This window comes from Cavia porcellus, unplaced genomic scaffold (genome assembly GCF_034190915.1).
Source record: "Cavia porcellus strain 051 isolate PalLab524CR breed Dunkin Hartley unplaced genomic scaffold, mCavPor4.1 scaffold_34, whole genome shotgun sequence".
Classification (NCBI taxonomy): Eukaryota; Metazoa; Chordata; class Mammalia; order Rodentia; family Caviidae; genus Cavia; species Cavia porcellus.
This window is the reverse complement of record NW_026947517.1, coordinates 10,396,372-10,422,788: the sequence shown is the minus strand read 5'-3', so window position 1 is coordinate 10,422,788 and position 26,417 is coordinate 10,396,372. Positions and strand designations below refer to the sequence as shown.

The 26,417-nt window shown below is 44.0% G+C and overlaps 1 pseudogene; it reads left to right on the top strand.

Moving 5' to 3' along the window:
* Positions 1-1,113: 1,113 nt before the first annotated feature.
* Positions 1,114-26,417, top strand: part of LOC100718059 (alcohol dehydrogenase 1-like) — a 113,192-nt pseudogene continuing 87,888 nt past the window's right edge.

The window sequence follows — 26,417 nt, the reverse complement described above, 5'->3', positions numbered from 1 at the left end:
GCAGCCACTCTGGAAAAGAACAGTAGCTGTCAAAAGATGAAATGTAGAGTTATCATACGACCCAGCATTTTTATTCCTATGTGTATGCCAAGAGAATGAGACCAAATGTCCACACAAACTCTGATACTCGAATGTTCATAGCAGCTTTGTTTATAACAGCTAAGAAGTGGACACTGCTGAAATTCCCATCATCTTATTAGTGGATAAAGAATACAGAATATTTGCCAATATCAAGGTATAAAATATTAGCACATGCTACAACATGAATAAACTTGAAATGATTATGCTGAGTGAAAAAAGCCAATCACACATAGCAACAAAAGTATGAATCTATTCATGTAAAACATCCAGAATAGGCAAGTCTTCAGACAAAAAGTAGATTCGTGGTCATCAGAGAATTGGGGTACCAGACAGTAGGAAAAGGGGCTGATAGTGGATGTGGCTCCCTTTGAGCTGTGTTAGGAAGTATCCCAAAGTGACTGGCAGCAGCTGTACAAATTTGTCATACTAAAAACTACTGAATTGTATGTACACTTGAAAAGGATGAATTTTATGGCACATGAATTATATTCCAGTAATTTTACTACTTGAAAAATTGCCATCTATTTATTATCACCATCATCTTGAAAAAGAAATAGTAATCTGACACCAATCACACTGGAATGATATAATGTTAAATATGTTTTTAAGCTGCATAGATTTATTTTTATGGGGAAAAGGATGCTATAAAAAGCAGTTGACATGTAACAAAACCATTCAAGTGTTTGAATGTCCACTTATAATGTGTAATCTATTAACCTGTGATTTATTACTGTTTATTTTGTAGTTCTTTCTGTATTACTTGTACCCTTACACCACTTTTTCTTTTGTTTTATTCTCTTTTTCCTTTTAAATTCAAAAAAAAAAGTTTAGCTGATAAAAATAATACACAAGTCAAATGACAGATGGTGAACAACAAATTGGGAGAAATTACTTGAGGCATATACCATAGATAAAGGATCATTATTCCCATGTATCATGAACTTACAAAAATTGAAGGGAAAGACCAAAAATAATGTTGCAAAAAAATGGGCAAAGTACATGAATATAAACCCTTACTCTTTCCATATATAGACTCCACCAACAAAGCATACACACTCCAGGAAAAGGAAAATAGAATGTTTTTTCAACAGATGGAACAACCCTCATATGGGGAACCCTGGAGGATGTCGAACATCACGGAACTCCACTGCTCTGCCAGACCCTAGGGAAGAAGCTGGAAAAGCGAGTGCAGCAATCTCAGTGACCAAGGTACCCAAGCAGCAACTCACCATACTAATAAATGCCTGGAAGCTAACAGCCTCCACTTTGAGCATTAAGGTGTAATTGCAGAGGCCAAAGGTAATTTATTAATCTGATGATATCTCAATAAATTTAGAGTTAAAATATGTATACAAGTTTTTTCTTCCCTAAAGTGTATATATACTTTGTTTCTCTCTCTCTCTCTCTCTCTCTCTCTCTCTCTCTCTCTCTGTCTGTCTCCTTCCCCCTCCCTCTTCATATTCATGATATGCTTAAATTATATATCCTTAAATTATTTGAAAAGAAATTTAATTTCATTATATACTGGAATTGCAAATTAACATGGGGAATTTGGCAGCATCGAAAAAATACATGCATTTACCCCTTGAATAAGCAATCCTGCTTCTACAGACTTACATCTTAAGATGCATACATCTTCAACAATATCAAATATAAATACACAAGGTTTTCACTGCAGCAGCATTATCTAAAACCATAAAATATCAGCAAATATCTAAATGTCAAACACAGGGAATTTGGCAACAATGTGCACCATGGAATACTAGGCAGCTATACATCAGGAGGCCAAAGTCTGGGCAAGTGAACCTGGGAGCTAAACACTGACCTCCCTAGACCTCTACAGTAGATTTCCATTGTCCACATGATCACAGGTCAGAGCCCTCAGTGATGTCCAAGGTCAGGTTCTGTTAAGGACTCACTGAAAGCTTTGGAAGAACAACAGTAAGAAAGAGGCAAAAGCAGCCTATTGACCCCTGGAGATATATGCATTTGGGGAGTTCAAAAGATGAATAGAATCACTAGGTGTCTGTTGGTATTATGCCCATCTGACAGAAGAGGGAATGAAGGTGCCAAGCTATCAATGTGCCCCATGTCACACCGATGATAATAAGAATGATGGCTAACAGTTTTGTAACACTTAATGGATGCCTCATGGCTCAAACACAGAGCTGGATTCCAAATACTATTTATTGTGCTTTGTAGATACTGACTCAACCTCAACAGCTCTATAAAACAAGTTCTATTATTATCCCCATTTTATAGATGTGATGACTAAAATCTACACAGATTAAACATCTGCCCATGTTACCACAGTTGGTAAGAAATGGAGCCACATCCAAACCCAGGAATTCCGGCACCAGGTCTGCCACATTCCTCCAACACATGGGTCATTTGTCCACTCCTGTTGCTGGATGTTCCGAGACATGAACATCTACTCCCATCACTCCCTCTCTTCTCTTGGCCCAAGACATAACAAGTGCTTAGGAAACATCTGCCAAGATGACATTAATCAAGTGGTGTTGATTCTGCTCATTTGACGGAATTATGGTTCTCCCTCACCAACATCTCAGAAAATACCTTTTCATGAACTCCAATTACAACTGGGCCTGATTTATCAATTCTTTCCTAGATGCAACTTTTTGTCTTCCATGCACCCCATTTCTAGGTAAGCTGGCTGCATGTGCACTAATGGTGTGTGTGTGTGTGTGTGTGTGTGTGTGTGTGTGTGTGTGTGTGTGAATCCAATTAACTTCAAATTTAGCTCATAATGAACTTATCTCACTTTGTTACCAGCTTGGAAACAAAATGGCAGTAATTAACCCCTCGAGATTGTCACTCTGACACATGACATGGAGACCCCTAGCCCCTCACTTCAAACCCTTGCAGAATTCATTATCCGGACAGTACAAAAACCCTTCATTTTGATTACCAGAGGCACCAACCACATTCCCCTTGCCTACCTGACTGTGTGGTGAGTGAGAGGGAGGAGAAATCACCCACTTGAGAGGCCATTAATTACTGTGAATGAGCTGTTGTGGGGGTGGCAGTAGGAAGGTGGCCATGTTTTGATGGCTGGAGAGGGCTCTGGCCTTGACAGCCCTGGGTGGGAGGTTTTGCTCAGAGGACTGAAGCCTCTATGCACAAGGCCCACATCATGTGGGAACATGGAGGAGGTGGCTGAGAAAGACAAAGTCCTTCACAATCCAGGGATCAGATCTGCTGGGGACTCAACACCCAGGAAGCCTGAATATCACAGGCAGCAGTGACTTGCTGTTCAACCTTGCACAAACACTGCCTCCTTTCTGGACCCTGATATTCCCACCTGAACACTCAAGCAGTGGGACAGGTAGTCTCTAGAGATCGTTTCCAGTTCTTAGCACAGCAGCATCATCTTCCTCTCCTTGCTGATGGAGAGGGGGCTGCTGCTGGGTACTCAGTGGATCTCAAGAACCTGCCATGCCTTGAACTCCTGTATGCAGCATCTGATTCCTGAGAGCACCTGCACTGAACCCTGGGGACAAAAGGCTAAGGAAACATCCTCTTTCCATGGCTTCATGAAAGGAACATCTTAAAGTAGGCAGGGCTGCTGGTCTGCAGGCCACTGCCACAGGCCATCTGCTAAACAGGGACCTATGTGAGCAGGGGCCTGGTGCCTGCCCTAGGAGAGCAGGCCCTTCTCAGCTCTGGCTAGCTTTTAAAAGATGAAATCAGGTTTTCATTTAGTTCTCTGATATATGAGAATCTCAACTATGTGAATGTGAATAATTCATCCATTTTTTAAAAAAAATACATTAAAAGCCAAATGTTTGAATTCCCCAAATTAGCCTCCAGACTACCCAGTTCCCACTATTATTTATTTTCAAAGCTTTCAAATCCCATTTGAACCACCCTGCTGGCAGCATCTCCTTCCACCACTGCCAGGCCTGGCTGAGGATCTGAGCTCTGCTTGGTGCTCTTGTACCTCCCAAGCAGGTGAGCAGCCTGCAGGGTGGAATGACTCACTGCAGGGAGTCAGTGAGCAGGGAGGTGGCTCTGGGAAACAGGCAGGGACATAGCCAGCTCCCAGGGGGCCAACCTAAACTTTCTGCCCTCTTTTTCATCTTGTGGGTGGCAGTTCCACCTCCTTTGTGCTCTGTCAGTGCCCCCCCCCACCACACACTCCTTGTCTCTCTTCATTCCCTCCTTATGGGCACTACTCCAAGTCATCCTTCCCAGGCTCTCTGTCCCTGTCTTGCCCATGGTCCACTCTGGACTCAGCGAGGCTCCAAAGGCAATACACCCTCTTCTGTCTTGGTTCATAGGTTTCCTCAGAACTTCAAACACTTCTGCTTCTGCATACCACCTCCCCAAGGGACCACTTCTCACCATGATAGAACCCCACCAAACCTTTTGCAAGATAAGAAGCACAATTTAAACAAGAAGTAGAGGCCTAGAACACCGTGGGGCAGTGCTCAGTGCAGACCTGTGCTGGGCATGCTCCTTGCTATTTAACTAGAGCTCAGAAGCTGGGGAGCTACAGGTTCATGTGTAGATTCCTATTAGGTTTGAAAAACTCCAGAAGTTTGGGCTGCAATTTCTTCAGATCAGCAATATTGTTAAGCAATATTGTTTCTAGTCTCATAATCTTATTCTAATATTTTGAATCAACTTTTCCCAATATATCACAAGTTAAAAAAAAAACTTTATCAAATACTCTTAGAAGCTGTTTTGTCTTTTTATAGATTTCCTCACTAACAAATGAAATTACATCTAATTTTATAGACTGACCATTTTATATTTATGCAGGGTTATGCTAGGGTTTGGATAAGTGTCCCTGTGAATAAGTGGGCAGCAGTAGGACAGCCTTAGGACCCTGGGTTGTGCCCTTAAAGAGGTCTGGGGGTCCTGTCTCTTCCTTCTATTTCTTTCTCCCTGACTTTGAAGTGACTAGTTTGCACCACCCTGGACTCCCACCAGTGCCAGCTGTAACAGCCACCTACCTCTGCTGCAGAGAGTGGACAGGCTACCTGCAGATGCACCCCTTCCAGTCCTCACCACAGTTCTGGCAGGCTCTTCACAACAGGTTGACTAGCCTTTAGCCTGGGTGAGGTCACTGAGTTAGAAACAAGAACTAAATTTATTTTGCTGAAATTACTCAATTCCTACCTTGAACCACTTGTGTCTCTATTTGGCATGGCTAAAGATCTAATCTGGATTTGTAGAGTCAGGAAGACAAATCTGAGAGCTTAGTCTATTATACCATCATCTACCCTTTCCTCCCTTCTTTAAAGAGACCTCATCTTATTTCCTCACAGTCACAGAGACCTATCACAATCCAGTCCCATCTCAGTATACAGAACATGCTTGTATTTCACCTGCCTGGCATTTTAGAGCAGATACTGGGGGCCTCAGTCCATATTTTCATGGACATTTGTTGCATGATCTTCCAAGAACTGGTGACTGCTGATTCAACACACCCACACCCACACAAAAACAGACAAAAGCAGGGTTAAATTATCAAGGCCGCAAGGCAGCTGCACTGTGCTGATGGCTCTACGCCTTCCTACCAGGAAGGTGCTTGACCAGGAACAGGAGGAAGGCAGTATTTACAGCAGGAGAACTGCCAGGGCACCATGGCTAGCTCCTGTCTTCACTCATTCTTGCATTCCTCCACTCATTCTGGTATTATCTGACATCTAGGTTCTAAGCACCATGGTGAGTGCTTCAGAGGACCCAGAGATAGATAATGGTAATGATAATCTCAACAGGAACTGCCATTTACATAATTAACTGTTCAAAGTGCATCTTATTTAAGTATCACAACCTCTCGAAGATACATATCTTCACAATGCCCCATTTACAGACAGTGTACCCAGCTCGTAAGAGGTAGAGCTGGATGTGTACAGAAATTCTGACTTCACAGCCTGTACTGCAGCCTCTCCAACAGGCCATATACTCCGTTTCAATAAGTGAATCATGAAATACAAAATGCACCTACCTTTTGACCAGCAATTCTACTTTTAATACTCTATTTTTGCTAATACACAGGAAAGTACACCAAGATTTATATTCAGTGGGATGTCTTAAGCAATCCAGCTGCTGGTTGTAATGGATAGAAAAAGTAAATTATGATACATCCCTACAGTGGAAAATTATTACATTGTGTTGAAAAGCAACGAGGTAGATTTGAACATGGAGACTGCATATTTTACTAAACAAATAAACAATGTGCTGAAGAATATTGTGCATAGTGTGATCCTATGTGCACTAGTAAAAATATGGTTAAAATTTATGAGCTAAAAAATCACTAAAATGTCCCTGAGGTGCATGCAAGTCATTATTCATCCTGAGGAGAACCTGGGATCCTTAGAGTCCTGAGGCTAGGGAAAGGATATTTATGTTTCATTTCATATTTTTTCTGTACAGTTTGAATATTTAACCACATGTATGCATTACCTTCTATTCAAAATTAACATTATGATTTTAAATTAACTTCTTATGAACCAAGAAGAATCTGTGCCCTAAAGGGTTCACTCATACTCAAAAAGAGGAGATGATATGAATCCAAGATGCTGGGGGAGTGAGGTTATTTCCTGTCCCTTGATCTTTGGCCAGGGCTGTCACTTTGTTTTCCAGGACAGAGTCATGACACCAGGAGCCCCATGGCCAAGCTGCATATTCAAAGATCAAGGTCCCACCAGGCTTCTGCGAGGCTAACACCTAAGCCTGAGCAGAGGCCTGCTCTGCCTGTCTGAAATGCACCATGCATCCATCTCGGTCTGGCTACAGAGAGCCAAAAGTAGACATAAAGTGCGTACCAGAGTCTCCTCTGGCACCAACACTGGCAAGCCTGATCTTCATTTGCACATGGTTTGCACATAAGCTCAGTAGCTTAGATTCCCAGACCTCTACTTCATTAAAAAAAAAAAAAAAAGCAAAGTCCAGGAAAAAGTTCTAAAAGCCAGACAAGCTGACATTAGGAAAAGTATGAGACACAAGGACAGAGATAGAAAACAACACAAACAGACTCAGGGAAGTCCATTAGTCTGGACATGTGATGGCAGCACAGATCTCTAAAGGCTTCGTTCTGTATCAGAGAAAGTGACACATGGTCCTCTACCATAATTATGTACAACTCTTATCCAAGAAGTTGGTATAACAACTCGTTTCTGCTCAAACCATGTAATTATAATTAGAAAAGCCCAATCATCCTTTTCAGTCCAGTGGTCCCCAGGAGACACTGAGACTGCTGGCCATGACCCATCTCCACCCTGCTCCTGGTCACTGAGCCTGCACTATGCCATCTCCCAATTGGCTGGAGAACATCAAACATCTTTGCCATGTGATGGTTCAGAATCAGAGTCCAGGTGTGGTCTGAAAATTGTGTGTCACCCAGTCAGTGCTCCATACCCAGGGCAGACAGCAGTTCCACATGTTTTCTTAGCATTCTTGTCCATCCTGGATAGAGGCTGCCAACACAAAACAGGCTTCTCCAATCTAATGGCTGGGGAAGTTCACCTCCTGAGGGAAATATTCTACATGAAATCAGTGGATGCTAAATGAAAAACAGTTGAATGAATAAACAAGTACAGAGAAAGCATACAGTACTTGTGATGTAGCCTGGATTTGTGGACATTACATCTTTGTAAAAAAAAGGAGACAATGTGGCATAAAAGGAACATGGGCCCCAGGGCTGTCCACCTCTATTAAGATCCTGGCTCCATATTTGCTAGCTGTGTGATTTTTGAACAAGTTGTTTGGCCTCTCTGTGTCTCAGTGTTCACATTTTTAAAATGCACAGAGCCCTATCTTCCTCATAGGCTGGTTGGTTCCATTAATTTAATGAGGCTCCTAGCACTTGGCCCAGCTCAGGGGGTACACTCAGTAAAGCCGCTTATCAACTGCGATTTCCTAGGTCTGCAGTCACCCTTAGTCCAGTCCAAAAGCACAGTCAGACACATCTTGAAAGTGCTATTCACATCAGGCTGCTGTGAGAAGCCTTCCAAGGCTCTCCGCTACTTACATGACAAAGCCCACACTCAGCTAAATGCAAGAGCTCTAGAGTCTGCTTCCCAGGGCCCAAACTCTGGCACTTACCAGTTGCTTGACCTTGTCAAGTGACTGCCTTCCTCTCCTCAGCTGTCTAAGAGGGCAGGGGTGACAGGTCCTTGCTGGTGGGGTAATAAGAAGACTGAGACAATGCTACCAGCACACCTGGATGGCTCTCATGGGACCCTCCCTTACTGCTCTCCCCCTCAGCTCTCAGCACTCCCTCCTGCGTCCCTTGGCTTGTGCACCACTTCTCCCAGCTGCAGGACCTGTGCGAATCCTATGAAGATGGGTCAGTGAAAGCTGAGGAGATCAGAAGTAAGGAGTGCTATGCCACTGGGAGTGCACCCGAGGATGGACAGCAGCAGTGGCGCTGCTTGGTTCCTTCCTGTTGCCAGATGTCCTGTCCAACTTAGTCACCAGGCATTATTAGTACTGTTATTGGGAGGCAGAGCCTAGGGATTAAGAGGACAAAATCCAGCACCTGGCTGAATAGATTAAAATCATCAACCATCTTGTAAACCTGGGCAAACCTCAGCTCTCTCACCTATAAAATGCTACCAACAGCCGCACCTCCTTGCACTGTCAAAAAGGCCTTAAGACATAGCTGCACTGAAGCACTTAAAAAGGTGAGTGGCCCATGCAAATGCTCCCAAATGTTAGCTAGGTCTACTTTTACTTCCAAGCTACAAAGTAGGCAGCTAAAATGAGAGAGGTTTAAAAATATACCCAAGGTTGCATAGGCAGAACATGACCCAATAGAGGCAGGATTAGAAATGCCATTAGCTGGTGCTCCTCACCACCAGGTTTGCCTGATCAAGACTCCTTGCAGGCTCAAATTCAGGATGTGCCTAGTGTGATGAGAGGACCTTTCAAGGAAGAAGTTCAAGGGATGCAGCACCAAGTCCAAAGACTTCTGAGGCACAGCCAGCTGGGACCTGGAAATCAGAAAGCCTTCTACTTTCTTATTGTGCTAGAGGCATGCCCTCTTCTCCCCTCTCTGAACATTTTCTTTGAAGGCCACACACCTGAGGGGAGATTAGAAAATGCTACAAAGGTATGAGAAGTGACAGCTCATCCATTCTAAGAAAAATGTCAATAGGTAAATGTCTAAGCCTCTAATAGGATTCTCATCATTTGTAAAGGGACTCAGGGTGTTCCCATTCTAAATTCTGGTCCTCTGGCCAAATGTGTGTGTCACAGAGTCACAGAGTCACAGAGTCAGGCCAGGATCCAAGGAAGGCCAGAGAGACAAAGCTGGTTTTGTGCAACACTGGCTCCCATCCCTGATTGTTTTCCCAAATCAAATAATGAAGCCAATATTAGTAACCAACTGTCAGGGAGGCCCTCATGGGAGAGGAGGGCTGGGGCAGGTTTGCTGCTTGCCAGGGAAAACCAAGCCCACCCCAAGAGGGTACTTCCCAGGGTACACAGCAAACTAATGTGCTGCAGAAAACATATATTACATCTCACTACTGGGCTGGTGCTGCAGGATGCCAAAGCGGCAGCCCACTGCTCTTAACACTCCTTTCTCAGAGAAGAAGGGTCAGGTGCTAGGGCACAACTATTGTATAGAATTACTGGCTGCTTCTGAGAGCCCAAGTATAGCTCAGGCTCTTGATTTCAAGCCGCTTATGGTTGTGATTCTCACTTTCTCTTGTAAAAGACACCCAGTCAGCCCTCCCATTCCTCCTTCATGGGCCATCAGGACTCCCACATGGGATCAGAGAAGTGAAAACTTTTCATACAGTACAGGGTTGATGGCCTTTTGAACAGGAAACATCATAAGGGGTCAAGTGTAGGAGTCAGGTTGGCCTGGGATCGATTTTCTGGTTCCTCAAACTCTTGGTACCCACAATGGGGAAAGTTTTTTGTTCAAAGAATCAAAAGGCTCTCCCTAAGGTCTTCATCCTAACATGCAGCAAAAAGAAGACCTGAGGTTCTGTTCCTGCAGTTGGACTGCAGCCTTCCTGGAGGAGGATATACCAGGCTGTGTCCCCAGTGGCAGGGTTCCTTCAAGAGGTACCAGAGAAGGTGTTGGCGGAGCAAGAGGAGGTAGATGTGCAGAGATCTGACTGGCTGCCTTCCATTGCTCCAGGGGTTAAGGCCTGATGGGAAGATGCTCTTAGGAATGAGTCTGAGCTTCCTTGGTGCAGGCCCAGGCTCAGGCCCAGGCCCAGGCCCAGGCATAGGCCCAGACACACACCCAGGCACAGGCACAGGCACAGGCACAGGCATAGGCATGGGGAGAAGCTTGGTGGGGCAGTGACTGGGGTGTAAGATAGGAGCACTAGGCTGGGCTTATCAGCTACCTTTGCAGAGGTGTGAGAACCACAGAATCAGGATCCACCACAGGCCAATGGATGTCAAAGCTCAGTCCAGGGGGTTCAGAGTTTCCTCTGAACCCCACATTCTCAACCAGTGAACATTACTTCCAATTAATGTATATAAAGCTTCTAGGAAGTTTCTATCCAAACAAAAGTTTTCTTGGCAATTTGCTTTTCTAGCTCTGCAGGTCGAAACCAGCCACTGGGGCAGCATCCTGTCCAGGGATCTGTGCACAGCCAGGCTTAGGTCCTAAGCTACTGTTCAGCCTCATCCAATTATCCTTCTTTACTCCTTTCCTGCCTCTTCCCTTTCTTCACAGAACACCATCATGCTCAAGAAGTGGGCTCTCAGTCTTTTCCTTCCAGTGGTCCAGAGCAGCAACTCCTTGATGCAGCAAAACAGAACGCTCACTTTTTGAGCAGATCTAAGTATGTCAGTGTCCTGGTGTGAAGCCGACATGATGTCTGGTACCTTCTTGAACTCAGTGGACAGGACCAGGTGGGAGGAAACAGGAACCAGATGTCACACAATTCACCACTGAATTTCTCCCTCTGTGCTACCAGCAAATAACCACACTTCATTGAACCTCACTTTACATATCAACCAAATGGGACTATCGCTCTGCTTACTAGTGTTCTTTCATCTTGCCTAATAGTCCTCCTGAGCTTTGGAAGTAGAGAAGGAGGAAGGAGGGAGAAGGCAGATCCTTCTTGTGAAAAAGAAAAAGGGAAACACTGAATCATGCAAGCCAAGGTGGCACTGGCTTGAGCTTTAAAGCCGAACACGCAGTACTCCACCCAAGCAGTCTGTAGACTAGCTGTGTACATGACTTCAGGCAGATTACTTAATTTTTATCCCTCAGTTTCCTTTTCTCCAAAATGGGGAGGATAGGGCCTTCTCCCTAGGGTTGTTTGAGACCAAAACCACATCACGAGGAAGAAGGAGCCATATGGAGACAATCCACAGACAAACTGGGTCTCTCCACTCCTCCACCTCCACGTTCCAGTCCCCTCCCACCCCAAGCCCATCCTACTCTAACCTTCTCCACCAAAATGAACCGCACTGGGCAGGAGGATGCCAAGAATTAGAACATGCAGTCAAGTGGCTTCTTGATGAAAAATGCTTTGGAAATTTTAGGCTCCATTTACTTCTCAGTCTAATTTTGTTCTCGGATGCACATTATGCATGAGATGGGATCTCATGTGGTTTGCCCGGTGCTCAGCACATCAGCAGGAGGCAGCTGCATTGCTACTCATGTCTCTCCTCACCACATGAGGGGCATAATGAGGGCATCCAGCAGGCTCTGGGGGCATTCCTGGGCCAGAAGGAGTGGGCCTAGACACCCAACACCCATGACCCCACAGTTCCCACTGATACTTGGGGAGATCCCATATCACGGGCTTGCATCCACTGCCAATCCAGGCCACCCTACAAAGTGCCCCTGCCTGAACTCCTTGCTCCCCAGCACCTCTGAACCAATCCAGAACCTCTATTACACTTTTTCCAATCACTCTGCCTGGCTTTGTATAGGTCCCAGCTCTCACCCTGGCTCTAAAAAGCATATTCTCTCCTAACTCATGTTGTGCCTTAGCAAATGCTGCTGCGTGCTCTGACAGCCATGGTGCCCACTCACCCTCCATCACCTTCTGTGCCAGACCTCCCAGCCAAGCCCCTCCCCCCAGTTCCACAGTTCTTTCTCATTGCCTCAGTATCTCTGCACACAAATCTCCACTCTAGCACTCCTCAGACTGCCTGTGATATTTGACCAGCAGGAGACACAGCCTGTCCTTCCAGCTCAGAGACAGCATCCTGTCTACCTGCTCTTCTGTGGTGGCCCACAAATGTTCAGGCATACAACATGCTCACTAGCTCTAAAAACATTTTGCAAGCTCTTCCTCTGGGTTCAGTCTCTGGTAGACACTGGGGATTTTGTGCCCATGGAATGGGAAACTATGTTGTTTCCCTGACTCTCTCTTCATTCAAGAAAAGTTACCATCCAAAGCTCAGGTGCTACCCATGTTCTAGTCAAAGAGAAAAGTCTTCTGTCTACCCCAGGAATGGGAGAAGGATGCTAGGTTTTTTATTTTTCCTTTTCCCTTACCCAATGTGTTTGCTAGAATCTTCTTAGATCTCTATGCACCAGTTTCTGGCCCAGGCCCCTCTCAAAACAAGGACATTTTGTGGGCTTCAGGGCTCAACTGTTAGAGTCAAGTGCAATCAAGCCCCTTTCCTGTGGGTGCTTTCTAGCTTATGTGCAGCTTCCCTTGGGTTTCAAATTCATGCTGCCTCAAAGCCTGTGGCAAGAGGTAGACTACAATAGATAAACAACTTGGAGAGCAAGACCTCCTAACTGCCAAAGGCAGAGGACAGCTTCCAGCTCTCGCTATCTTGGATCTCTTTGCCCACTCTAAGTTTTAAAACATTTTGACCATTTGACACCACAGCATGTCTTTCTTTAGTTTAGGGTAATTTTCTGCTTTAAAGGTTTAGGTTTCTCGGGGAAGAAGTCAAGAAATGTAATTTCCCAGTCTTCTTTGCAGCTACGTCACAACACATTTCTGGGTCTACCAATCACAGGAGTGTGAGGTTTTAATTCAGAAGTTAGTGACACACCAAAAAAGCAGGCATCATATGGAGTCCACAGACTGAGGCAAATGTCCTTGTGGTGGTACCCAGGGTCCAGGCACTGTCACTCCTAAGCTGAAGTGTCTGTCTACAGGCTGTAGTGTGGTATCTCCACAATAGTCCTACAGTATGGTTTGAGAGTTATTTCTAGCTGTGAGGCCCCCAAGCCAGATTAAGTGGCTCTCCTGAAGACCCTGAGAGTCCTAATATCCTAAGAGAATTCCTTTTCTGCTTAATTAGCCAGAGAGAATTCTCACAATGTTAGAGGCTGAATAGCTCCAGCCTCCAAGATGCTGAGCATAATGGTCTGCTTTGTCCTTCCCCATCATTTCTCCCAGACCTTCCCTCATTTCTTGTTTCTCCCCCCGACTTGTTCTCCAGAGTCACTTTCCGGATCCCTCTCAACTTTCTTTACCTTTACATTTTCATTCAGTGACCCATCTCCATCCACCCTTCTAAGCCTGTGACTTCCAAATCCCTGTCTCCAGCCCTAAGCAGCCCCCAACACATGCATGTTTCCACCCGGGTGCCCCTGGGCATGCAGAACCCAGCCAACTGCTCTTGTGTTCTTGGTCTTAGCCAGCAGCTGTGTTATCCCCCCCCCCAGTCCATCAGCTGTGATGCCACCTTTATCTCACAGCCACCCCCACATTATCTAGTGCGGAATCCACTCCTAAACCCTTTTCCTCTATCTGCATCTCACAGCCCAGCCAGGCTTCCACCCTTTCTTTCTCCCTGGATTTCTGCAGCTCCCTTCAGTGAATCAGGTTTTCTTGCCTCATCTCATCCTCTTTATATCAAGACTTCAGAGAGATTCCTTCAATGATGCTGCTCCCTACTTGATGTTCTTGGGGGCCCCTCAGTTCCTAGGATCTGAGCCTGGCAGAGGCAGCCTCTGTGGCCTGGCCTCCCTCAGCTCCAGCTGCTCATCTCACCTCTGCTTGCACTTCCTCACTCACTTTCATTCCCACCCATTTCAGCACTTCCTGTTACCTCTTACAAGACGTTTTCCTGGTCACACAACCTCAGGAAGATGTAAGTGGCTCCTCACCCTCCTGTGACACAGGCCATCTGCCTTTCTCACTGTACTTCTACACTTTCAAATGTTTACTGAATACTTTTGCCGGTCCAGGACTCTTGCTAAGAAACTGTGTGCAGAAGTTCGTTCAATTCTCATAGCAGTTCTGTGAGCAGAGAGTTTTTCTCATTTCAGTGAGGACCTTGAGGGCCAGAAAATCCAAGTGGCCTTCCCAGAGTCAGTCACTAAACCACCCAAGGGGTCAAGGACTAGAGCTCAGAATAATCTGGTAGACATCCTAAACTCTTGATGCAGTGCTCAATTACTTCATCTTAAAGAGTTTCCTCTGCATCCTTAATGGGCACAACCCTGGATAACCCCTACATTTTCCTAAACCCTCAGGGCCCCTTCTGTAAAGTGAGTATCAAGTCTCTCGCTGGCATTCTCTCCATGATGGAAGAAGGATCTAAAAAGTACCAGATGTTAAATCACATGGTAAACTGCAAAGCGTAGTGCACAGACAGACTTAGGATTTGTTCCATCATGCAATTTCTTTGCTCACCTTAGAACCAGAGGATTCTATCTGTGCTCTCTTTTACAGGGAGGCTGAGGAAAGGCTCCCACTTTCTCTGGGGTGTCCCTAGGATATGTAAATCCACCACATAGCCAGTCCCCCTCCCAAAATACAATTGTGAACGTCAGGCAAAGAGAGGGCAAATTAACCTGAAATAGAGGCTGATCAAAGCTGCTGGAATTCTCCAGCTCCTGACCACCAGTTAGTGACATCAGGATTTATAACCCTATTAAATGGAGTGACATGCAGCCTTGATACATCATTTCCCTCTTCTTATCATATCACAGACAATAAAAGCTTTGGCAGTGAAAGTTATACATCATCATAAAAACCTGAGACATCCTTTGGGGACAAAGGAACTGTCCTACACTGTTGGTGGGAGTGTAGACTGGTACAACCTTTGTGGAGGTCAGTCTGGAAATTTCTCAAAAAGCTGGGATTGGAAGTCCCATTTGTTCTAACTATGCTTCTAGGCATATTCAGAGAAGAACTGAAAGCATCATACCACAGTGATATATGTGCACCTATGTTTATAGCAGCACAATTGTAATCAGATCTTGGAAACAACCCAAGTGTCCATTAACTGAGGAATGGATAAAAAAGATGTGGTATTTCTATACAATGGAGTATTACTCAGCTACAAAGAAGGATCACATTGAGATATTTATTAATAAATGGGCACAGCTTGAGACCATACTCATAAGTGAAATAAATCAACCTCACATGTGTGAATACCGAATAGTTTCCCTAATATAAGTAATGATTCAAATATATAAAAGTATGTGGTATATATAAAAGTATGATTCCCTATTATATGGCCTTGAAGTCTTATAAAGTTTTCACTTATTAATTGGAAAGGCTTTGTTCAGTGCTGCTTGATTTTATTGCCTGTGATAAATGAACAGCTAATTTGAAGAAAATAAGTCATTATAATAGCTAGTGCTGATTTACTATCATCTTGTTTTGAAGCCCCACCAAACTATGACTCTTCTGTCTCCATTGGTGTTATCATGATATATCTTTCTGGATTTTATTATATGTAATAGTACAAACAAAAATTGTTATAGGCAAAGAGATAATATAGAAACCATTGTTCATTTTCTGTTAGCTGGTTCTAAATACCCTACAATGCTTTCATCCACTTGAATGGTTTTACACTGACTTGATATATTTGAAGCTATAGTATATGAAGTTATATTCAAATATTTCAAGGAAAAAGACACTATAGTAACTACTACTAAGTCGGTTTGTTTGGTGGTGAAGCACTAGGTTGCTGAAACAGTCATGCTTTGACCTGTATTGTTATGTTGTTATGTCCTCTTTTATCTCAATGTCTCCCTTATTCATTAAAAAATTATTTAGTTATTTTTTATGATTTTTTAATTAAGGGAAAAATAAAAAAATTAGTGGGATATATTATAGTAACTTTTTTTATTTCCTGTTAACTTGATTCGAAGTCCTGTAATACTCCCACTATCTTGTTGTTTTGACTGATTCGTCTCTGTTCTATTCTGTATAATAGTATCAAGTTTGAGGGTATAAGCAACTACTTTGAAGGCAATAAAACTCACTATGATGCCCATTTACTTTAACTATTATCTTCTTTGCAAGTCCTGTAATGTTTACAAGGTTTAGGTTTTATTGATCTTGTTCTCTACTCTTTTGTTCAACTTTATAATACCTAATGAGATAGACAATTCTTTTTAAGGAAGCAAGAGGCACTATGGTAACCATTGTTGATAACCTTGTACTCTGTTTTTACATCATGTGCTATGTCTATCCTTTGTTTTGACTGATAGCTTTGTTTTGCCATATTTGACTTTATTCTCTTCCAAAAAAAAGTAATAAGAAATGAGGAGTAATAAAAGCCAAAATGTATAAATTTTGTTGTAAAAAGGAGAGGAAAAAGGGTGCTCTAAAGGATAGAAATGCAAGTGTGTTTAGGGGTGTTAAATAGATGACCATATTCAGGTTTTTGGTTGGATCATTGAACACAACTGTTTGCAGTCTCACTGTTTGAATGTCCACATTGAATGTTTTGATACTGTGACTTAAGCAACTATCTCTAAGATGATAATGTGTAATCTATTAACGGGTGATTTCTTACTTTTTTTTTTTGTAGTTCTATATTACTTGTACCCTTACACTGCTTTGTTTTGTTTTGTTTCTTTTTCCTTTTAAATACAATTTTAAAAAACCTGAGACATCCCAGTCATCAATTTCATTCACATTCTTAATACACTGGAGAGAATGCAGGAATGCAGCACCTCAAAAGGGGGAAGGGAAATACAAAAAGAGAGATTGAACAGGAATAGTTACAAAGGTCAAAAAAGGGATTCATCTGGGAGGGTGCCATGGGGAGAACTGGCCTCCACTGGAGGTGTGGAGACTGCAGACAAGCTGGGCCCTTCGTGGAACCACACTGGGCAGCCCAGAGGCCTGGTTCTGGGGTAGGACCAGTCAAAATAGGCTGGGCAGGGGGGATTCTCCTTGGGGCTAGGAATTTAGCTCAGTGGCATAAGCGCCTGCCCTGGAAGCAGGCAGTCATGAGTTCAATCCCTGGTAAGGAAAACAAACAAACAAACAAAAAAAAACTCCGGTGAACCAGAAGAGGAAATGCTTATCAGGCACACTGGGGCCCTAGGTTCAGATCTAGGGGAGCCTCTTACTCCATCAGCTACGCTAACATAAAAGAGAGTTTAAAATAATGCCACCCTATGTGTCTTTTCACAACCCACTCCCATATAAACAGAGGGATATCCACACTGGTTATAGTCCTACCAGAGTAACACATTTTAGCAACTCTCCAGGGTTGACATTACTGCTTAGGATAGCCCAATACTTCTGGTCCATCCAGCTGGAAGAGTCACTGCACAGAAACCTAAGTGCACCCTCAGCTGCCCCTACCCCTCCCTTAGGGCCTCTGTAGCCCTGCCCCATATCCAGCCACCTTAATCATACACAGAGGCTGGGGATCTGGGAGAGGAGGAGACAAACTCAAAAGAGAAGCCCCAGTCTGTGAGGTTAGCTGTCAGTCAAGCAGAATCTCAGCATGAGGGCAGACAGCTTGCAGAGCCTGAGCATGTCACTTCATTATCCTGCCTTTCCCATGTCTTCCTGGGTGCCCAACCCAGGCTCCCCACCCATTGCAACCTGGACTAGTGTTTGGTATCCTTGTCTCAGGTAGATAATGGCAAAAAGGGACAGGTAGCAGTAAGCCTACTGGGCATAGGTGTGAGGAGCTAGGGGCTTCACTTTCACTGGCTCATTTCTGAAGGGCACTGGACAGAGGCATGACTCATGCACCAGGCTTGGCCCTCCCTTCCCAAACCAGGGAAGGAGGAAAAAACCCACTGTAGACAAGCAACAACAATTCTTTTCCTCTAGCTTTTTCCCCCTGGAAATAAAACAGAAGAAAAGCTTGCTTGAGTCCAGGTGGGAAGTTGCTTGCCATATTGGGTTCCCCCACCAGGCAACAAGAAGCCTGGGGGAACTGCATAGTCAAGAATGCTGGGGTGGCTGGGACATCTCCAAATGGCCTGGCCCATCTTGGATATGGCCTACATTTCCCAAGAAATAAAGGTTTTCTGCCTGCTTCTGTCTGCCCATGAAAGCAGGAGCCTTCCCTGAGGGGTTCAGTTGGAGGAGCTTAGCCAGGTTGCTCACCCTCTCAGAGTGGTAGGCTGACTTACAAGGTGCTGGATTTTGAAAGGTGAATGGACACAGAGCCCTGCAGCCAGATACCACCCAAGATAAAGGCAAGCCAGATGAGAAGCAGCTGCTGCACATGGCTTTGACCCACCCATCGGCTTTGTTTGTGTTCTTTTCCCCAGATCAGAGTCTTCCCAGTTTACAACCCTTGTCAGACTTCTTGTCTGTCTCTGTCACACCAGGCTTGGTAATAGTAGTGTGGTTTCATAGTCAAATGTGTGGCCTCTGAAGTCTGATTGCCTGCAACTGAAGTTGGCTTCATCACTTACAAGCTGTACAACCTACAGCAAGTTTCTGTGTTGCTCTGTACCTCAGTAATCAGACCAATAAAATGCAGACCTTAAGACTTACTCCTGCCTATGGTTGTTACACAGGTAGACAAGTTAACATAAAGTGCTTGGAACAATGCCGGGTGCCAAGCAAGTGGGCTGCTAGAACTAGTTATCACTTCTGCAAGTGACTTTTGGCTTAATTGAAACTAGTTGAGGCCTGCCTCTGGCTGTTCAGGATTAAGACCAGGTCCAATCCCTCATCGACTAACCCCTGTGCTGGGCAAATGACACCATCCTGGGCCTGGGACAAGAGAAGCATGTAAAAGGGACCAAGGACTCTGGAAAGGCAAACAATTATCTGGACCTGCTCATCCAGAGAGGCAGCAAGTGCCCAAGGATTCAGACTGGAAATGGCCTCACCAAACATTTATAGACCATCTCAGGTTGGGAGTAGAACTGCTATGGTCCCTTAGGTAATAAAAATAAAAGCTAATTGAGACAGATTAGAGAGAGGTTTCCACCCTGGGCTGTGGACATTGTGGAAAAAAGTAAAAAGCAATAGACAGTGGAAGCTAATACATTTGAGGAGAAATAATAATTATGATGATATCTTGAAATCAGATGTGCCTTTTTGCTCCATGAAGATATTCATGCAGATGTGATTATGTCAACAACCTTGACAGTGATCTAGAAGAGTGGAGTATGGAGTGATTAATAATAATGAATCATAATAGCTCATCTATCCAGCCAGTCATCCAGCACCTCCTATGTTTCTACTATAGTCCATCTCTATACTAAGCTGTGCTGGAGGACGCAGGAACGATTCAGAGTCTCCTAAGTGTAAGCCCAGAGTTAGGACATAAAGAATCATAAATTAAGACATGATGGGATAACAGGCATATTGGGGGCTGATCCAGAGCCCACATCTGACTGGGGTAACTGCAGAGAGCTTCCTAGAAGAGGCAGTGTCTGGGGACTACTCCCAGGAATCATGGAGACTGGCAGGTCTGCCAGTCCTTAAGTCCCTTAGCACATATCTGGAGAACCTTTTACTGGCAAAGCCTTGCACTGGCTCATGTTTGCATTCTTTCTGGGTAGACAGGTCCTGAGCCCTAGGCACAGTCAAGATGAGCTCACAGGGAAGAGCTCAGCTCCTCATAACTTACACAGCACTTTAATATCCCTTCTCTCATGTGTGCACCCTGCAGTCCTGCAGGGAGAGGATGAGCTGGATTTATTAATTCCCAATGGACCGATGTGCAAACTGAGGCTCGGAGAAGGCCAGGGTGTTCCCCAAGTTCCCAGGAGTTATTGTACAACTGGGAAGGAAGGTCTGGGATCTCAACTCCAGTTCAGCTCAAACACTCTCACAGCAGATCCCACTACCTCTGTGCAAATGGCAGAACGGAGACAGCGAGAACACAGCAGCAGTGAAGGACTGGAGGCAGGACCTAAGTTGGAAATTGATAAAAAGTCAGGCGGAATGGAGGCTTCCACCCAGTAGCTTCACAGGAGGTAGACAGGTAGTGGTGGGGCAGCTAGGCTGAGGAATGAGGGCCAGGAGAAAGGATGCAGGCTGACTGTGGCACAGGGGAAAGAACCTAGAAATAGGGGTCAGGAGATGGGGACTTTAGAGCTGCCTCACTTTGGGAGAAGCTGACTTCCCCGTTCTCAGTGTCACCGTATGTTCAATGACAGAGTTGCATAAGGTGAAACTTAAGGGCCCATAAGGTAGCAATATCCTTCTCTGGGTACTAGAGAGGCCACAACTTGTCATATAGATAGAAAAAACAGGGTAAGGGCCAGCCAATGCTTGCAGAGATAGTTGGGACCAGAATACAAGGAGTTCCCCATCTCCTCACTGATGTGACTTCTCTCAGGGGAAACTATATAAAAAGAGAGTGTGGTAGACAAAAATAATGGTCCCCCAAAGATAGCTACATCCTAATTTCCAGAACCTGTAAATATGTTACCCTACTTGGCCAATGACATTTTGTAGGTATGATTAAATTAAGGCTTTAGAGATATGCAGATCGTTTCACTTATCTAAGGTAGGACCAATGAAACGGGTCTTTATAAGAGGGTGTATGGGGGCTGCATCACAGAGAGATGTGACAGCAGAAGCAGAGGTTAACAGTGGAGAGAAGTCGCTGCTCTGCAGGCCTTGAAAACAGACAAAGGGGGCCACAACCCAAGGAATGTGGGAAGCCTCAAGAAGCAAAGAAAGCCAAGAGATGGGCTCTAAGCCAGAACCTCCAGAGCAACCAGCCCTTTGGGCACTTGATTTGGGGACTTCCGGTGTGCAGGACTGTAAGATGATAAATTTGTGGTTTATTACCCTCTGAGACTGTGGTAAATTGTTACAGCAGTAACTAACACCCGTGCTAGGTGTTCTAGCAGTGTAGCAGTGCAGCAGCTAGAACATGGAGCGAGAAATCTCTCCGTGCCAGGCCAACCTCACCCTGCAGCTCTTTCTCCATCCCTCACTGGCAGGGTCCCAAAGCCTGAGGACCTCAGAGCCCTTTCCCAGGTCTAGATTTTCAAAGCAAGGTTTAAATAGCCCAAGAAGACATTCTACACTTTTGGAGTGTCCACTCATTTTGCCCACATAACAAGTTTCAGGTCCTGTTTTATAGACAAGGAAACTTAGGCTCATGCAGAGTTGAGAAGCAACGTCATCAATTCCCAAATGGTAGAGATGGGATCCAAAGCGAGCTGGTCTGGCCCGGAGTATGTCCCAGAGAATAAGCAGCTCAATCAGCTTCTGTGGAACCCGGACAGCAATCTCACTGTGCTGCAGAAGAACATGAGAGAGCTGTGCTTGGATTCGGCAGAGATGCAGAGCCCACTCCTAACAGCAGCAGGACAGTACTGAGGTTAGGACAAAATCATCTTGTACCTGCCAGCTGAGGGAACCCAAGCAGATGAACTGTAAAGTGGACAAAAACAGTATGTGTGTTTCAAAGAGTGAAGGACTGAATGGCCCAAAGCAGTAGCAAATGCTCAATAGAAATTGCCAATCATTGTTATCTCCAGGCCAGCCTATTAAGCTTTCAGACAGCTCAGACTGTGAAGTTCTCCTTTGTGTCCCAGGAAAGCTGCTCTGTCCGTGGCTTCCCCTGTGCACTGCCAACAGCCTCAACTGCTCCCCACAGGCCTGGGCACTGGGAGGCCTCCCTGGGATGAGAAGGTTTTCTTTCCCCTCCCCTGGCCTGTCCTCCTCTGTGAGCAACCTGTGGATCACACACCAAGAAGAATTCACCCTGTAGTCCTGAAGTTTTATGGGCTGACTGAGCCCAGCACATAGTTAGAGAAAGGTCCATGATGATTTATCTACATTGTGAGATAGGACAGACATTCTTCTCTTACTTGGCAGCTAAAGGTGTCCATGAAACGTGAAGTAAAAAAAATCTATTAAAATTCAACAACAGTATGCAGGGTACAAAACTCTTCACAGGAAACAAGCTACATGTGTTTAGCCTGATGTATATTCATGGAAAAGGCCATGGGAAGCCACATGCCTTCCAAGGATTAGATGGGCATGGTCACATGTCACTGTGTATACTTTGTCATCACTAGAACTTATTACATAATGACCATGCATTACTTTTTTGATAAAGAAGTAACTTTTTTTATTTAAAGAGAAAAAAGAAAGGAAATTAAAAAAGCAGTAACACGGTACAAATAATACAGAATTTCAAAAAAAATATACAGTAAGAAATCACTAGTTAATAGGTTACACACTGCCATCTTAGAAACAGTTGTCCAAATTATAAAATTAAAGCATATAAAGTGGACATTCATACAGTGAGATTGCAGACATTTCTGTTCAATGATCCAACAAAAGCTCAGTAATATGGTTTTCCATCCTACACACTCAAACATAAATGCAGTTATGTCCCTTAGATCACCTTTCTTTCCTCTCAAAAAGTAACTATTTTTAAGAACTGGCGAGAGACTAACCCAAACTTCAGAGCAGACAGTCAAGAGGACAGTTTCCCTAGAACTTCAACACAATCTCCTGCACAAAGTTTTTGCACCTCACATTTGAAAAAGTCATAGTGCCTGCCTGGACCCTCTCTCAAAAACAACTGGATCTTCCAGGGTATTAATGGTTTTCCTTTGTGCCTTAGTTTTGCCTTGTACATGTGTTCATGTTTGCCTCCCTAGGCAGATGGAATTTTGTGAAGGCAGGAACTCTGCACCCCTCGGGACCCAGCAGAGCTAACGTGATGGAGGTGTTTAGTTTTCATGGAAGCTGAGTGAAGAATGAGTCACTAACCAATGTCAGCGGCTCTGCCAATTGCCCAGGTACTGTCCTTTAGCATCTTTTCTCCTCCAGACAGTGACCCGGCATTGGATATGTCTGACCAGGAGACAACCTAGCAAAATCACTATTTTAGGAAGATGGATGGTAGCAGGATGAGTTGGCAAGCTGGGCACCCAAAGTTCTTCTCGAAGGCTATTTGGAATGGTCAGTCTCCAAGCTCCCCACAAGGGTGAAAATCTATGCATACATTACCACAAGGGACTCCAACTTTGTTTACTTTTATCCTAAAAACTACAAGGTCAGAAACAAGAAGACTACCTTGTGATAAAACTATTATTTTAAATTGACATTATACTTTACAAAACATTAATTCATTTATTCAACAAACAGTTCTTGGGAGCACTGTGCTAAATTGAAAGCAAATCAGTTTTCTTTGATGTGCATTTTAATTGTGAAAATGCTTGAATTTCATCTTGGCTTTCAAATGATTGAACTCTGACATTTCTGAGGCTTTGGTATCCTTCCAACACTAAGATCCCAGAATCCAGTTTTGTAAGGATCTATGAATCTATTACTGTGGGTCTACTGAAAAACCAAAAACAAATATTTTAGACACCAAATGAATTCACCCTGCATCATTCTGGGATGAAAACAATTCTGCACCTCAGGAACAGTTCCAATCTTAGCAATCATGACTCCTTGTGACTGACCAATGAGTGGCTCTGTGTGGGTGGTGGCACCACTAGTGCAGCAAAAGTCCTGTGACATTTAACCTGGAGACAGCATGATGCCTCTTAGTGGGGTGAAATGCCACACTGCCCCAAGTTCCTGAGAATCTTGCTTGTGGCTTTGGACTTCATCCTGAGCAGGCCCATCCAGGCAGTGCAGAGAACCTGTGCCTAAAGCTGAAGTCAGAGACACAAAGGCCACTGCGAAGTACATGAGCAGCCTCACCTGGCTTGATACAAGCTCTTTGTTGGGCAGTCAAGTAAAAAAGGCAGGAAGCATGGGGATAGAGGATGGTTCAGGGTCAGGTCACAAGTCACATACGGATAGGTGCCAGCAAGTGAGGTAAGAGAGGCTGGCCAGGTATTTCTGGGGTATGTGAATGGGGCATCCACTTCTCACACTCATTGAGTGTCCACATAGACATGGAGACCCAACGTGGACACATCCTTCAAGTTTTTCTTTTCTTTTGTTTATTGATTGATTGATTGATTGTCTTAGTGAGACAGGGTCTCACTATACAGTTCAGGCTGGCTTTGAACTCACTTTGTAGCCCAGACTGGGTTCAAACTCACAGCAATCCTCTTTTCTCAGCCTCCTGAGTGCTGGACAAGTTTTGAAGAGAGGCTAGACATCTAAATCTCTATATGAAGTCTTCTCATTTTTAAGGAAAGGAACGTTTTGCTTCTCAGTGGTTTATATATTGACATGGTTTCAAAAGTGTAAATAAATTTCAATAAAAATAACTCTTCCCACACTCTCTGCCTAAACAAGGTGATGAAATTCCTCAGAATCTTAAGAGTTTCTCTGACTTGCACCAATATAAATACACAGTCACTTGTTTGAATCCATGTTTTACACAAAATGTCGTCCACTGTACACTAATCTTTACCTTGTTTTTATGAACAAGGTATTGTATTTCTTGTGTTCCTAAGATTCTTTTCCATAAGAAAAAGCCGCTGTCCTCTCTGCCAGGTAGGCACAATGCTGCCCCATCAGCAGGCCGATGGCCAAGGACACAGATCATTAGTTTCAATCAAGACACAGCCAAACTGCTGACAGTGCAGGACCTGATTGGCCATGTTATCGGTTTGCAAATGGTGAGCAGCTTCTAAACTGTGGCCCTGGCTGGCAGAGCAGGGGTTTAGCTTCATGTTTAATGTGGCATATAAATGATGGAGAGAAATCAGCTCATTTTCTAATGAAATCTTTGAGCAGCCTGGAGAGGGCTGACATGAAGCAGCTTAGCAACCACCTGTCCCCCAGGGTCCCCTAGACTGTATGCTCTAGGTTTTGTGAGGAGAAGTGAAATGCAGAGTGGACTGGGAGACTCTGACACCCCTGGAGGAGTTTAGGACTGTGACAGCACAGCCACTATCATGAGGGCACTTAAATGAATGTCTCACAGTCACATGGAGCCCCCAAAAGCTCTTGGGGATTTCTTTAAAGCATTCTCCCAGTTCTCAGTGGAGCCAGTGACTACTTCATAGAGTGCTCTGAAATTCTGGGGGTTGGGGGGGGGGCTCTTCCATGTTGGAGGGGCTTTATGGCTCCCACACAATGAAGAATTCTTTCATCTCACACTGTTCTCATGTCCTGCCAAACATTCAGGTAGCTGAAAAACCTGTTTACAATTACTTGTATCTAGAATTGAGCTTCATTTACATATAAATGTGAACTTTTCATTTCCATGGTCTTCACACATTCCAAATTTTCTATGAATGCAGCTACTGTGTAAAGCTAGCAAAGCTCATACTTTGTTTTACTTGGAACTTGCCAAGAGTGGCTTTCCTGTTTGGAAAGTCACATTGGTGATCTGAGCCAGTGGAGTCCCTGGTCTGTAACCCTGCAGAAGTCTGCATTCAGGGCTCCTGCAGCCATGGGGCTTTGGTGTACTGGGCAAGTCCTGGGCCAGTGTGCTACATTTCAGTTTAGATATTCAGAACATGAATATATCAAATAGTTATTTAATTACCAACAATTCTGTTTTCACTTCTCCTTTACCTCATGAGGCACAGATTTGATTTTATTTGAAATTAGATGTGAAGATAGCCTACATGCTTTCTAACCTTAATTTCAGGATAGTGAAGGGACACTGTAAATATGTGCTAGCCCAAAGTGATACTGGGTGGGGCTGGGTAAGAGCTCCACTTTGATGTACTCACAAGCAGGATCCCAATGAGGTCAGGTCCTCCAGCCAGTGGAGAGGAAGGAACAGAGGAAAGGTCTGCTAAATCTTCACACAGTACATTCTGAGATACAGTACATGTGATGGTGAGTGTTAATTCAAAGGCTCCATTAATCCCGATGTAAATTTTGTGTTGTATTACTATTTTTTCTTTTTTCAAAATTTTATTTGAGAAAAAAAACAGAAAAAAGGTACAAGTAATACAGAATTTCAAAAAGATAAACAGTAGGAAATCACTAGTTAATAGATTACATATTGTCATCTTAGAAATATTTGTTCATGTTACAAAATTAAAGCATACAAAGTGGACATTCAAACAGTGAAACTGAAAACAGTTCTGTTCAGTGATCCAACAAAAACTTAGTAATATGGTTATCTATCTTACACACTTAAATATACATGGAGTTATATCCTTTAGCGCACTTTCTTTTCCTCTCTTTTTTACAATGACAATTACATATTTTGGGTTTTATTACTCCCACAATTCTTATTACTTTTAATTTTTTTATTTTAAAGAGATTAAGACAAAAGAGGACATAACAGAGCAGTTCAGAACAGAAGAATGTAAGCAACACTGTATTTCACCATAAGACAAC